This window comes from Felis catus, chromosome A1, assembly GCF_018350175.1.
Source record: "Felis catus isolate Fca126 chromosome A1, F.catus_Fca126_mat1.0, whole genome shotgun sequence".
Lineage (NCBI taxonomy): Eukaryota > Metazoa > Chordata > Mammalia > Carnivora > Felidae > Felis > Felis catus.
This window is the reverse complement of record NC_058368.1, coordinates 31,302,626-31,318,416: the sequence shown is the minus strand read 5'-3', so window position 1 is coordinate 31,318,416 and position 15,791 is coordinate 31,302,626. Positions and strand designations below refer to the sequence as shown.

General features: G+C 38.3%; 1 pseudogene; it reads left to right on the top strand.

Moving 5' to 3' along the window:
- Positions 1–7,067: 7,067 nt before the first annotated feature.
- On the top strand, positions 7,068–8,155 carry LOC101092576 (annotated as a pseudogene).
- Positions 8,156–15,791: the final 7,636 nt, after the last annotated feature.

Here is a 15,791-nt window from a genome sequence, read left to right as displayed (position 1 = left end):
ATTGCTACCTGCACCACATCCTTCTTACTCAGGACTGATACTAGATTCTGAGTGTCAGGTGTGCTTCTTACCCCAATTTTCCTATCAATATAGTGGCCATAAATCACAGAAAGGATGGGGGGAAGAGTGGGGCAGAGCCACACCCTGGCTCCCTTAGGCTCTAGGGCCTGGCTCATATATGGTTAGGGGCTATTGAATAGTGCATTAAAGCTCACAGATTCTTGGTGAGATCAGAAAATATGACATGTATGACAGACCCCTTGCTTTTCTCTCTTGTTGTACATCTCTGGCACTCACCAAAGAGATCAACCTGTTTTTCTAGTCTCCTTGGCCTCCGTGGCTCACTGTGAGGGAAGAACAAACAAATGCCTCTCAGATGGCCCTGGTGGCTGGAGGTGTTGGGTCCCTTTGTCCTTGCACTGTTTTAGATAACCTCCTCACCTGTTATTCTCCAATTAAATTGCTCTTTACTCTGACAACAGCCCAAATGAGATAAGACCCATGGAATTGCTTCTATTCAACCAATTTTGTGTGATTCAACTTACAGTTCTTCATAGAAGTATTCAGGTCAATATCACAAAGCCTTGTAGATTTGGGGGAAAAGGAAAGAAATCATGACCTTTGGTAAGGAAAACAGTGTAGATGAATGAGCTCTGTAGTTGGCAGTAGTTGGTCCTCTCCTATAATACCTGAAATCCATCAAACATATTTGCCACAGCAAAGCAAATACCATGTTTTTTAAAGATCTACATCCAATATATGTGAGAAATTTCTTTACCTTTTATTGTCAAACCCTAGACAATAGAGTGCCTTTGCCTCTTCATTGCTCCACGGTACATCATAAACCTTGTAGAAAAAGCTTTCAAGTGGCATCATGTCCAAAATGCTTGTATTTTACCTACATGTTTCTTGTGTCATTGAGGAGTGAAACATTCATTCCAACACACATGTACTGCGCTTATATACATTATTTCATGCTTACGTTAACAGTTTATTTGTGTTTGTTTATTAGGACAAAATTAGAGTGACTATTTTCTGGATAAAGTTATACTTTGAATCTTTTAATTATAATGAAAGCAATATGCCAGGATACTAAGGGACATACACCTGTCAAAAGGATTATATTTGCCCTTTTATATTCTTTCAGTTTCAATGGACAGAATGTATTTAAATAAAATCTCCACTGTTTTCACCACTATGTGTGATGAGAGAGTATTTCATTTATTGAAAACCCTGAGACCCCAACCTGGCCATTCTTCCTTTATAATTAGGCGCCGACTACAGAGAGAGCACCAAAGCATTGGCAGAGACTATCTGGCTATTGCTCTCGCAAAATAGAAAGGGTGTCTTATCCACTTTTGTTTTGTATCTCAGAGACAAATTATGGTCATCATGTAACTCTACCCACAACTTCAACCAATGGACTCATTCTATTAACAATACTCTGGCAAAATTCATTCTCTTACTAAAGGACACATCTCTGTAAGTAGATTAGAGAGATAAATATTTGAGCAAGGCAATTGTATGCATTATTTATTTCTCTTTAGTTCCTATATCCTATAAGAAAGGATGTGATAACTTTAATTGGAACAACAACCACAATTTCATAGCAATTTCTATTCCCTTAAAAAGGACACATCACTGCATGGTGAGTATAGGGAGATAAAGCCTCAGGAAAAATCTTCTGAGGATCTACCATAATCTCATTTAGCAAGCTCTATAATGTGAATTGGGTGTTGTCAGTAATTAATTTATATGTCTTTATAATATTCTAAGATTTTTAAAATGCCATTCTTGACAAAATTGTCAAGAAGGTAGACCTCCAGGGGTGCCTGGGTGGCTCAGTCGGTTAAGCGTCTGACTTCAGCTAAGGTCATGATCTCGCGGTCAGTGAATTCAGGCCCTGCATTGGGCTCTGTGCTGACAGTTCAGAGCCTGGAGCCTGCTTTGGATTTTGTGTCTCTTTCTCTGCTCCTCCCCTGCTCATGCTCTGTGTCTCTTTGTCTCTCAAAAATGAATAAACGTTAAAAAAATTAACAAAAAAAGAAGGTAGATCTCCACTAACAATTAAGCCCATAATCTCAAAGCTATATGTTACCAGTTCAGCATGATCCCTCAGAGCATAATAATTTCTGTGTGGTGGTGTTACATTGTTCCTAAAACCCTAGGCTAACTACTGCAGGGATTATAAAATGACCAAAACACAGGCATTGTGTTCACCTAGCTCTTAACCTAAGAAAAATTACACATATACAAATTACATGTATGCAAATGACCTCAATAATATTTAGAACTCAATAATATTAAGATCCGTATGTGGTCTATAAGCAATAAAAATCTATGTAAAAGAAATGAATTGTTCTGTTATTATTCAAAGAAGGGAGAAATAACATCCCATATGAATTTGAGGGGGCAACAAATTTTCTGAGTGGAGGATAATTAGTAAATTAATTTGTTAGTTAAATTGTCTATGTTTGGGGGCTTAAAGAATAATAGATACTTTTTCATCAGGAGTTATTTGGTAGGAATTGCACTGTAGTTAAAGGGAAGAATGACCAAAAGACAGGGGGCGGGGGTAGGAAAGCATAGTGTTTGTTTTGGGAAAAGAAGTAAGCTAGTTTATCTAGAGTTTAGAGATATAGAAGAAAACACCCAGAAAGAAAGCATGGAGTACTACTACTGAGTAGCAAGGAACAGTGTTTATGCCATCTTTTAGGAGGTTTTGTAATTTTATGAATATTCTTGAGCACCAAAATAACAAGTCCAGAACTGTACATAATGAAGATACTCTGGCGATACAATAATACCCAGGTAGAAAATGAGTTGAGATGTGTATTAGGTTGAATGGTGTCTCACAAGAACATCATGTGTACCCAGAACCTCAGAATGGGAAATGTAGATGATGGTATCAGTGAACAATCTCAGAGTGAAATCATCTGGGATTTATCCTAGGCCCTAAATGCTATGACCAGAGTCCTTATAGAAGAGAAGACACAGAGAGACACAGAGAAGAAGGTTATGTGAAAATGGAGCAGGTTGGAACAATGTATCTATAAACTGAAGAATGTGAAGGATTGCCTACAACCAGCAGAAGTAGGAGAAGGGCATGGGATGGTTCCTCCCTCAGAGCCTCCAAAAGGAACGAATCCTGCCGACGCTTTGATTTCAAGCTTCCGTCCTCCTTAACTAACAGAGAATAAATTCTGTTTTAAGCCACTCAACTTGTGGTGACTTGTTATGTCAGCCCCAGAAAATCAGTATAGGAGGCAATAACAGACATGCAAATGAAGCATAATGGTCTGAACTAGAGAGGAAGGAAGTGAAAATAGAAAGGAGCATGCGGACATAGGATTTACCATAAAGTCATATGTCACAGACCCTCACCTGAATTATGCACAGAAACTGGAAATTCTTTTTTTTTTAATGTTTTTATTTATTTTTGAGTGGGAGAGAGAGAGACAGAATGTAAGCCAGGGAGGGGCAGAGAGAGAGGGAAACACAGAATCCGAAGCAGGCTCCAGGCTCTGAGCTATCAGCACAGAGCCTGATGCGGGGCTCAAACCGATGAACTGTGAGATCATGACCTGAGCCAAAATCAAAAGTTCAACCAACGAGCCACCCAGGCACCCCAGGAAATTCTTAAAGTCCACATATCACATAAATTACAAATATACAAAGCCTGGACTAGCCCCTGTCTACATGCCATGGCAAGTAACCTATTTAAATAATTTGCAATGTTAGAGAGAATCCAATGTTTTCAGTTTGGCAATCTCAGATGGTGGTGATATTCTTTATCAGGAACAATACATTTAGAGAAGCCAGCTTTTTTGCCAGTAAGTAAAAATCAGGTTTTCTAACAACTTGTAATCTATCCACCCTCCAAGATCTAGTCCACTGCTAGATTTGACCTGTGGTGCATAGTTTGCTGACCCTTGGTACAAAGAAACAACTCTGATGAAATGTGTTAGCTGGTATAATACGGGTATGTGTATGGTGCAAAATCTTCACAAAGCAGGGGAAGCAGTTTACTGCCACTGTGTACTGGGAAAGCCTTTCTAGCTCCTATTGTGAATTAGGTTTATTTGGCCTTTTACTGGGGAGGGGGGAGGTTTGTTGATGGAGGTTTAGACCACAAGCTCCCCCAGGAAGTGGATCCATTGTTTTTTTTTTTTTTCCATCTTTGTATCTACAGCATTGAGTACAGAGCACATCAAACAGTAGATGCTAATTTATCTTGGAAAATGGAGAACCTGAGTCTAGGGTACTGATAGGCTATCCAAATGGAGATATAGAGCAGTTGTGAAAAATATGGATCTTGAATTCAGGAAAAATATTGGGACTGGCAACACAGATTTAAATAATCAACACAGATGCAGTTGCCAAAACTCTAAAATTGACTGAGAGTTCTGAGGGGGAGGCTATTACAAAGGAAAAGACCTGAGGATGAGCTTTGATAAATACAAGTACCATATTGGTTGTTACAATGAGTATAGACAGGCATTTTGGATATAGTAACTGTGGAGCCAAAGAGATACTTTAAATAAATACATTCAATAAATTGGTGAAATGGAACTTTATTGTAACTCTTGACTTTCTCTGGCTTTTTCTTGTTTGGCCCATCACTTATGGGAAATGTCAAGTGATTCTGAAGACCACCTGGAGTTGCTTTAACTTCAATCCCCTGAGAAGCCTCAAAAGGTCAAGTATCATCTCCAACTGCTTCTCAGAGATGCCTTTACATCGTACAGAGTTCCTAGTTAATCTTCCCCAGTCCTGTAAAATTCGCATGTGCCAGTGCTGTAGATAGAAATGACATACATTCTTTCAATTTTGGAAACTGGGCTTTTTCTCATAGACTCAAGGGGATAATCCCACATTTTAAAGACAGATTTTAAAACATTGAAAGCTATAAAAGATTAGGGTAGCTCTTTAAAAATTCCCTGAAAAGCACATTATGCAGTAATAATGTACACTGTCTTAAAAATATATGATTTAAATTTCAAAAATGAAGGAAGGAATAATTTTAAGTCAATTTAGAGATATCTATGAATCACGATATGATAGTATTTAAAAATATATGCACACATATGAATGTATACATGTAGAAACCAAAACACATACATATAAACACAAGTACCATGTGCGTTCATTACTGATAATAGCTCAACAAAAGTAATAAACGCTTTGAGATCTTCCTGTGTGCCAAGGATGAACTAAGTGACTGCAACATTAGCTTGTTTATCCTTCCGGCAACTCTGAGGTAGATAATATACATACATACATATATATATATGTATATATATATATATATATACATATATATATATTTTACATTTTTCAATTACTACTTTATATAGCCACCACAAATAAAATCCCAAAGGAGTCTTAAAATAAACCAAAAGCTTACTCTTCATTTTAATTCAAGAAATTGTTTATTTAGCACCTTCTATCTACTAATCAGTATGCCACATGCTTAGACAAAATGCCTTACTTCTGCATAAAAAAAGATATATTAATGCAGTCATGGACATCAAAGAAGCTGTTTGCCCTCAAGGTAAATACCAGTCTCCATGCCAGAAGACAGAAACCAAAGTGTAAAATATCTCTCAAAAGGGACATTTTCAGGTTCTTAAAAAAAAAAAAAAAAGAATTGACAGCTAGTTACCAATGGAGCACTGTTATTTTGCCTTACTCTTTTCCTTTTCCTTCTTTTCCTTCTTGTTCCTTTCACTCGGGACTTGGTCCTATCTTTTCCATTTCAAATAATCCTCCATTCACTTCAAATTGGATTGGAGAGACATGCAATTGTTCAAACTTCTTCCTTGTTATTTACTAAGACATGCTCTTAAAACTCTTGTTTAATTTTAAAAGCCTGGCTAATTTCTTTCAGTGGGGGGAAGACAGAGAAAGAGGGAAGATTCAGATAGTAGCGCAAGTCTCCGTGGCCTGGTGGCAGCCACCCGTCCGGGACCTGCGGGAAGCTGGGCTGTTAGGCTTCCCCAGGCCTCTTCCACCTGCTTGACCCCCTCCCCACCTGCGCTGAGACAGGGAGGGAGGGTGCGACTGCCGGGGTCTCTGAAGGCCCAGTGCTGGGCTGCTGGTGTTTGGTGCCACAAGGTGTCTTTCTGGCATCTTCAGCGTGAGGACCCGATGGGGAGCCCACAGAAACATCCCCACTCCCACCCTGACTGCATCTGGGAGATTCTCACTCTCAAGGTTGGTTCCCATTCAGCCTCCAGCACCAGTTTCTGGCTCTGGCTGCTTCTGCTGGAAGAAATTGAAAAAGTCCTTTCAGGGGCTCTAGGTCTACAATGGTAAGTGTTACAATTTGCTATATCTACTGAGGTGCCTTTTTACATCTGTGATCTGGACAGTTTTGCTTTTTGTTTAAGTTCAGTCAAGTGATTCTGTTGCTTAAGAATGTGCCTATCAGTGGGGTGCCTGGGTGGCTCAGTTGGTTGAGTGGCCGACTTCGGCTTGGGTCATGATCTCACAGTTCGTGAGTTTGAGCTCTGCATGGGGCTCTGTGCTGACAACTCAGAGCCTGGAGCCTGCTTTTGATTCTGTGTTTCCCTCTCTCTCTGCCCCTCCCCTGCTCACGCTCTGTGTCTCTCTCAAAAATAAATAAACATTAAAAAAAAGAAAGAAAGAAAACAATGTGCCTATCAAGGGGTCTAGACCCTGTGGATCATTTCCTAAAATATTCTATCCCTGTTTCACTCAAGCTCTAAGTCCAGTGTTAGAGTCATAGTTCAAAGCAGACAAAATTGTGATATAGTAATCATATTGAAGATCCAGAAAAAAAACAATGTGAAATTCTCTTCTAAACTGAATATGATTTTTAAAAAATTTTTAATGTTTATTTATTTTTGATAGAGAGAGAGTGACAGAGAGCGAGTGAGGGAAGGGGCAGAGAGAGATGGAGACACAGAATCTGAAGCAGGCTCCAGGCTCCGAGCTGTCAGCACAGAGTCTGATGCAGGGCTCGAATCCATGAACCGTGAGATCATGACCTGAGCCGAAGTCAGACGCTTAACCGACAGAGCCACCCAGGCGCCCCTAAATTGAATATGATTTTTAATGAAAGTGATCAGGAATTGAGAGACTTAAGCTATAAGATACATGCCTTTGATATGGTTTTTAATAATCACTCGGGTTCCAGTGGAGATTTGCCAGCCACAAGGAATGCAGCATGTAAAGAAAATCTTCACCTGACTGATGTGTTGGTCACTTGTGTTATTACTTGTTTCTACAGTGAAGCTGTGTTGATTTTGCTTAGGACAGGGCACAGTTACAGATGGCACACCAGCGTGTCATCGTCATGAAATTGCCTTAGTGGATGATGCTAGTGACTTTGATGATTTGGAAGGAGAGCTAGATAAATATCTCCAAAAACACCTTGTTGGTAAAATTAAAGTAGTAAGAAGTACAAAGGGTGAGGGAATGTTTTGAGGAAGAACAATTGGAGCAGCCTGTGTTACAGAAGCTCTGGTGAGGCTGGACAGCCGCTGTGAAGTGAATGTGATGTGGCTGCAGGCTTGGCTGGCTGTCATCAGGAGGACGGGCCGACCATGGCTTGCCCACCAACTGATATGATCGGTGCAGATGTGCTTGTCTATAGCTTGTTGTCGTCTGTGGTACAGGGAGGAGTCAGCTGGGGGCTATGCTTCAAATGAGATCTCGTTCCCCTTTCCGAGCTATGAGGACCAGATGGAGGCAATGCACCAGTAAAGTCACCCGCAATGGCTGGAGGATTGTGTGTCATGAACAGAAACTATTTCAATGATTTGGACGATATGACAGTGGCATGTGTATCTGGGAAGGAAAAGATTTAGAAATATCACTTAGGAACTGAATGTGTAGTGGTAAGCTCTTCACCATCCCATGCTCTAGAGTAGGACATATTTTCTGAAAAAAGGCAACCATGTGGATCTCATAAAGGTCAGGACACCATGACACATAACTCTTTGAGGCTAGTACATGTTTGGTTGAATGAATATAAGGAACATTATTTTTCCTCGAGACCTGATCTGAGAACCAAAAGCTGTGGAAGTATTGGTGAGTATATTGAAATGAAGAAGAAATTAGGTTGTAAATCATGAAACGTTATCCAAATAACATTTACCCAGAAATGCAGATATCTGCGCAAGGATAATGTAGAAGTACGCACAATGAGTCTAAGAAAAATTGGTTAGGAAATTGTCACATCACCCAGAGGAAAACCACAGAAGACTTGAGGAGGGTCTGAACTAAGGCAGGACTTGATTGATTACCTTACATGCTACACATTGGAATTTTTTGTTTGGAAATTATGATATAACTGCATTAAAAACAAACAAAGAATTCTAGTTTCATCCATTGCTTCATATCCATTAGTGTTTTATTTGTCATGCACAAGAAAGTGTAGGAAACAGTAGGTCTTTGAAGATAAATAAGATTAAGCCTATGTCCCCAAAGAACATACAGTACACTGCAGGAGATGAATAGATGCTAATGCTGCTATTCCTTTATTCGTTGGAAGTCAAGTTGAAGAAGGAGAGAAACTCAAGGACGACTCCCAAAGGATGGGAGGAAATGTGGGCTTCACCAATGAGTGCAGGATGAGGTGGAAGATCACACCTGGAGAGGAAGACGATAAACTAAAAGTATGAAAGACAAAATAAAAATTCTGTTATGTATTAAAAACATGTTTTGTGAAGAAATGAATATACCCGGAAGACTATTAGATCAACAGGTTTACGGCTATGGAAGCTATCAAAGCTGAAGATAAAGACTCCCATATCATCTCAATCTAATGGGAAAAACATTTTACCACAGGACAGAATGAAATGAAAAGACATACTTTGAGTTGGCAATGTAATGAGGGATTGATATAGATTGTATTGTGTATAAGTTTGCAGAAATTACTTCACTTCTGGTTCCCAATTTGCTCTTCAGTAAAATTAGAAAAACAAAGCTAAGAATTTTCCCAAAACTGGTATGTGTTCTAAACGAATTCCATCTTTTTCTTGGTGCCCGTCTGTCTCCATGAAACTTTGAGAATATTCTTGTAACAAACAATAATAGAATCCGCAAGGCTAACATAATTGTGGTTGTTTTTATGCCAATTTGCTATGGAACTGCTTACAGATAGATCATGTTATACTGGAAAAAGATCATCACTAAGCAATCTCAAAAGGTGTTTCCCCTCTCAGCTGGAAAAGCCATCTTATTCCCATTTTCCCTACAACTGGGTGACATTTGTGCTGTTGGAAATCCAAGGGACACCCCCATGAAAGTCCCCATCGGTCATGGCACTGAATCTACTCTGTGTTCCCATGACAATGTCTACCAAGTTTGGTTTTCTTAATAAGAGCTGCAGTCAGTTTCTAACATGTGGAACAGCATTAAGTTTTGATAATGTAATACTCTGCCTTACACGGAATAGGTGCTGATAATTTTTTTAATTCAAATTCATTTGTTTATGCTAAAATTTAAGGTTTATTTTAGCAGTGCTCAGCATGTGACACTGTGTTACAGAGTGCCAAAGATCCTCCAGGTGTTGCTCACATAATTTCTGATTTGAACAACAAACACTCTATGATTGAATAAGAACTTTGGTAAACATGAATAAGAAAAATGACAGGTTTTTAGCATCTTTTGATCAAACTAAAAAAAAAAAAGTAGCTTGGGTCACTGACTATACATGTGTATTATATTAACATGACTCTCATCTTCTAATTATATAATACCTTAGTAGTTTAAGTCCTGGTTCCCAATTCAGAATAATGCATTTTTAGAGCATGGCAGTAGTTTATAACAAAAAGATGGGCCGAATCAAATTTGAGAATAAGGAAAGTGAGGTTGAATATAGGTGAAATTTTTTGAATGATATGGATGAACATCTCTGAATGAAATATTCAGGACTATGTAGAAAACTGCCTCTCCAGGGAAACAAGAAAATTCAATTTCATTGGAAAATTAAAATGAGAATCAAACGTCCCTAAAAGACACACATGTATGTACACACTCATATAGACACTTCTATTTGTGTTTAGCAAAAACAAGTAGAGCTAAAACAAGTAGATCTTTTGCATCTGTATATGTTTTTCTCCCTTTGTTTCCATAAATGCCTGTAATCATTGTCCTAGTCATTATATCTGAACATTATATATTTTTTCTTTTAAGCTCATCTACCTGATTTCCTTATCTCCTCCAAACCTAAAGTAAGTGTAGATGTTGTTTGTTTTCTAATAATTTATCACGTTGAGGAGTTGTACAAGTATAAATAACAGATTTAAAACCACAATTGACAGAGAGGGCACTCTACAATGACAGGATCTCGAGTTCAGAATTTTAAATAGTTCTAGAAAACTTGTTTTCTTTCTTTGTTTCCAATTAAATAGGATTATTTAAACAGATCTCCTCATCTTTGTTTTCAGTATTAGCACTAATTAAATTATATGGTGAGATAGCACATACTGGTTTTCTGTTACCTAGTACATTCTTATAGGATCTCCATGTTAGATACATGAGAGGAGTTGATGTATTGAGGATGAAATAATTTGTACAACAATGGGGTCAAGATTGAAAATTTTGACTCTAAAACCCGATTCTCAACCACTACTCCCAAAACTTGCAGTGAATTCTTAAATGCTTCAAATACTAAACGAATACTTTAGATAAATAATGCGTAGTTTTCTCCAAAATGGTGCTATACTTTCATAGAGATGCCTATAGGTATCAGAAAATTATGGTGGGTGTCAGTTAGCCTCAGGGTAATATTATATGACAAGAAAAATAGAAAAGAAAACAAAATTACATTTGACATACCCGATACTTAGTACCAGTGAAGAACAATCTTTTACCACTCATGAAGACTCTCTTTGACCAGACTTTAGTCAGGCACCTCTGAGCTTTCTTCTTGATGAAGCCTCAAACTTGGCCCCATCCTTGTAACGCCTGCATAGCCCGGTTCCAGCAAGAATTCTGCTAAGTCAGTTTAGAGACAAGTCCCCACTCTTGATACCTGATCGTCCTCAATATCTGATCAAAATTCCTCATGTCCCACCCCCAACCCCAAGTGATATCTGCTCACTCTGGTCTGCCCTCAGCAAGAATCCTGTCAGGTCAGATTATCAAGAATGCCCCTGCCCTTGGATGTCTTTTTCTCAGTAATCTTTCATCCACCAACCACCATCCCCCACACCCACGCACTTACCCTGCTCCTGGACTGTAAATCCTCCTTGTCCTTATATTCAGAATCGAGTCAAGTTCTATAGTAATGTCTCTTTCCTCTTGTTATAATAGTTCCTGAATACAGTCTGTTTTTACTGCTTTAACTACTTTCAGGCTCTGTTTTTTTCTTTAACACTGTACACATGCTGAGCAGAGAAGCATGAGGAGAGGAATGCATTTTGAAGATAATGACAATTTTTAAAAACCCATGGTTTCTTCCGCCTATGTTTGAAGGACTCTTTGCAAGAAAGTTTTTCGAATATGATCATTTGGTTCAAATACTAGCATAAAAGTTGTGTTTATTTGCTTTGGCAATATTCCTAAACTCAAGGGAGGAGTGTGATAGTTAACTTCTTCAAAATATCAACTTTGCCAGGCAGTGATGGACTGCATCTTTTAATCTACAAGGGGCCCTCTCCTACTGAAATATGACAGAATCAACCTGAAGCATGCTTTGGAGGTACTGCTTCTCACCAGCACTCTAGTACTTTGATTAGGATTTACTGTGGCTAAAATAATACCCTCATCGTCTTGTTTACTAGCTTTTCTGAGAAGGAAGCAACTTTGGAGAAGAAAAAAACCCGTTTGATCTGCAATCCCTTCTCCACAAGGGAAACCACTGTTATCAGTGATAATGTTCTTATGGAGTGAGATCACATTGTTCGAAACTGCATTTCAAGAAACAGTCATATAAGATTCTGAAACATTATCAAGTGAGCACTTTGAATACTGGAATAACAAAAGCAGAGTTTATCTTTCATTTGATAACAATTCTTTTGTGTTTCCTCTTGTGTACTAAGGAAATCATTGACTCCAACTTCAGTAAAACAATGTCAACCAAACCCCACTTAGCAGCCCGTCTTGGGTGGACATATTTCCACCAACAAAGTCGGCCCTTTTAAAAAGCTAAATGTATAACTTGTAACTCTGTAGTTTTTAAAGTCTTGTAATGTAGGATTCGACTCTAATTTCTGCAGGCCAAGGAAAGCCCCTTCCCCTCACTCCTACTACAATGCTCCTAAAATAAGTCCCATCGGGTTTTTTTCAATGACATGATTATGAAATGTATTCCACTGCCCCAGGTCCCACAACAGAAGCTTTCCCATTATTTTCTACAAGATCCAATAGAGCATTCTTGATTTCAATCAGGTCAGACACCCTGTCACAGTCCAGTCTTGACACATCAATGACAAGGCGTATCAGAGCAGTCAAAAGTTTACAACATGTAATAAAAACTGAACTAAAGTCAAGCATGCTCTCCTCTTGTAGGCCCAGGGAGACTCCAGGCAACTAGTGATTTGTAGGCTCCATTACATCCCAAATGTTCGATGTATCTAGCCCTTGGCAGGGTGTCAAGGACAAGAAATAATCAGTCTTTAGAGATCACTTTTGAAACGCTATGCCCTCTGCTTCCTTCAGGTGAATCATTCCTTCCGTGTTGTCAGGATCCACTGATGAAAGCTGACGACTTTCAATAGCCTGTGACAAGTGAGGTTTCCCCTTCTCCATATGTGGAGGAAATGATACTGTGCAATCAGCTTTCACCGGGCGTGCTGTGAGTGATGAGCCACCCCACAACATCGTCCTCATGAGCTCCTTTTCCAGAGTCGAAAGTAAAAAGCAGGACGCACATGATCTTGTACACAAGAGCAGAATGATCACCAGAGAAGCAGACAGGAGGGCATTTTAAAATTCCTTTACAGACATTTCACGTCTAGAAACCAAATTTTTGTCCTCATGTTAAATCTTTAGATTCAAAAGAAAGGACTTGCATCAGGTGTCTGAAAATGACATGGAAGTCAATGATGCAAATTGGTGGCAGTGCCCACAGAGCAACAACTATTGAATAGGTCTTCTGGTCTGAGTATGACTTTCAGTCCAGCTAATATATGATAATACATCTGGGAAAAGAGGGGTTATTGATTGTCAAATAGCAACTTTTTTCCCCTCATGAATGGCTTACATTGTTTTCACTCACTAGAATTCCAACTGTTTCAACCATAAACGGCAACAGTGTAAGTTTCTCCTACCAATGCCCTGTAGCCATCACATTTAGTGTGAAAGTACTAATTTTTAAAAACTGATGATCTATTTTCTAATTAATCCGTCTTCTAGTTTCAGCTTGTCTCTTTACATGAAGTCCAGCTTCAGTTCATTTGCTGCAATTTGACATTAGAGACTATATAAAGCGATTAAGGATAAAGAGAAATGTAAATAACACCCCATATTTTCTTTCTGGAGTAAACGTACAGAATGGTGAGCTGACAGAGGAGAAGAAAACAAGTATTCAAATATATCAGTTACAGAATTTGGTTCCTGGTTTTACTTTAATGTAATTGTGTTAATGTAAGAATAAAACACACTCAATGTATTTCCCAAGTATTCCAAATTTTTAGAAATTGCAGAGATGAGAACGTATTGACTATGATACCTAATTAGTTCAATAATTTAGTCTTGAGTATATTCCCAATAATCATGAAAAACACATGTATATAGTAGGCTTGTATAATCATACATAAAATTTTAATTAAAAATATAATTTACATTCTTACTAAAAAAACCTTAGTAAATAATTATGAAACATTGTAAATTGTAGCATAGTACTCTATTCTTCATGACAATTTTTTTTTTTAATTTTTTTTTAAGGTTTATTTATTTTTGAGACAGAGAGAGACAGAGCATGAATGGGGGAGGGTCAGAGAGAGAGGGAGACACAGAATGTGAAACAGGCTCCAGGCTCTGAGCAGTCAGCACAGAGCCCTACGCGGGGCTCAAACTCACGGACCGCGAGATCGTGACCTGAGCCGAAGTCGGACGCTTAACCGACTGAGCCACCCAGGCGCCCCCATGACAATTTTTTAATTTTTTTTTTCTAAAGCGTAAAGATCAGTTTGACAGGCAAAGAAACCCCAAATACTTTCTTTTGGCTAGTGAATCATCTTAAATTATTTTTAAGAATATAAAATATATTTTTTATTGTTGAATGCTCAATGTTCCTTTTGTTTAATGTTTCCTCGATGCCTTTTAATATTCCATTTCAAGTAAAGTAACATTGTGCCTTCATGTTACTAGTTGTTAGGATACATGCGAACTATAGTTGCAGAAATTTTGGTAGTGTATGTCATTCTTTTAAAAATCTTATACAATTATATAAACATATATATGTATGTATATCAACATATATTTATATTTAAGTGTGTACTTTATATATATAGAGAGAGGTATAGATATGGTTATCTACTACAAAGCTTTTCTGAAATCTGAAATGAGATTAGTCACCATATTTATGTTGATAAATGAAAGTTTTCAAGAAGTAAGTTCTCAAGTATTCTATCAAGCACTTTTAAAATGTCACCCATGCTTCCTTATTGTCTAGTCCTAGTTTCTCATATTCTCTTTTTCCTATATTTTCCTCTTATTTAAAATCCACCCCCCAACACATACTGTGAATATCCCAATTCTCCACTGGTTGAAATATTTTTTTAAATCCTACAATTATATCCAGCTACCTGAAATTAAAAAAAAAAAAAAAATCTTACAATTACATCCTAAGCCAAAATACCCTCAAACAAATCAACATAGTCTAAGTAGCCTATGTGGCCGATATCTCAATTTACAATCTATTACAACATGGAAAACAAATGGGTAATGTTTCTTGAGTGTGTTTTAAAACTAATGTCTCGGGGCGCCTGGGTGGCGCAGTCGGTTGAGCGTCCGACTTCAGCCAGGTCATGATCTCGCGGTCCGTGAGTTCGAGCCCCGCGTCAGGCTCTGGGCTGATGGCTCGGAGCCTGGAGCCTGTTTCCGATTCTGTGTCTCCCTCTCTCTCTGCCCCTCCCCCGTTCATGCTCTGTCTCTCTCTGTCCCAAAAATAAATAAAAAACGTTGAAAAAAAATTAAAAAAAAAACAAACTAATGTCTCTTTGAATTGAAACAACACATTGAATACATGTGTTATGTAAAATTCTTCCCCAAATCTACAAAAAACACTTAAGAATTTATATATATGTATATATATATATATATATACATATATATATTTATATTTATACACACACACGTGGAACAGTTATATATATGTTATATATAAACATGAAATAACCAACATGAAGTAAACAAGAGTGCAAAACACATGTTGAACACAGGGCAAGCTGACAGGCAAGTGATACCTGACTGGGCAAAAAAGAAAAGGATGGATATCTACAGGACTCCAGAGGAGAATCAACAAGAAGCAAACCTGGAAAATCTCAGGAATTTGAGAAGCAGCTCGCTCTACACAAACGTCTTTAGAGGCAATCAGACCTCCAAACGCCTGAAGGACTTACATGTAGGCAACTGCTTCCACCAGCAGTGAAGGAAAATGAGGGGTCATCCATTTGGAGAGTTAACTGGAGAGGCCCTGCACCTAGAGTTCAGGGCAAACGTGGGAGTAGAGGTGAGACTCAGTACTCAATACAACAAGTGGAAGTCAAGGTCACTATATTCACTTATAACCCAGTGTCCCAACCAAGAATATTGGAGAGTCCAGCAGAAAAGATCTATAGATCCCTGCATTTAGAAGAAGCCCCAACAGG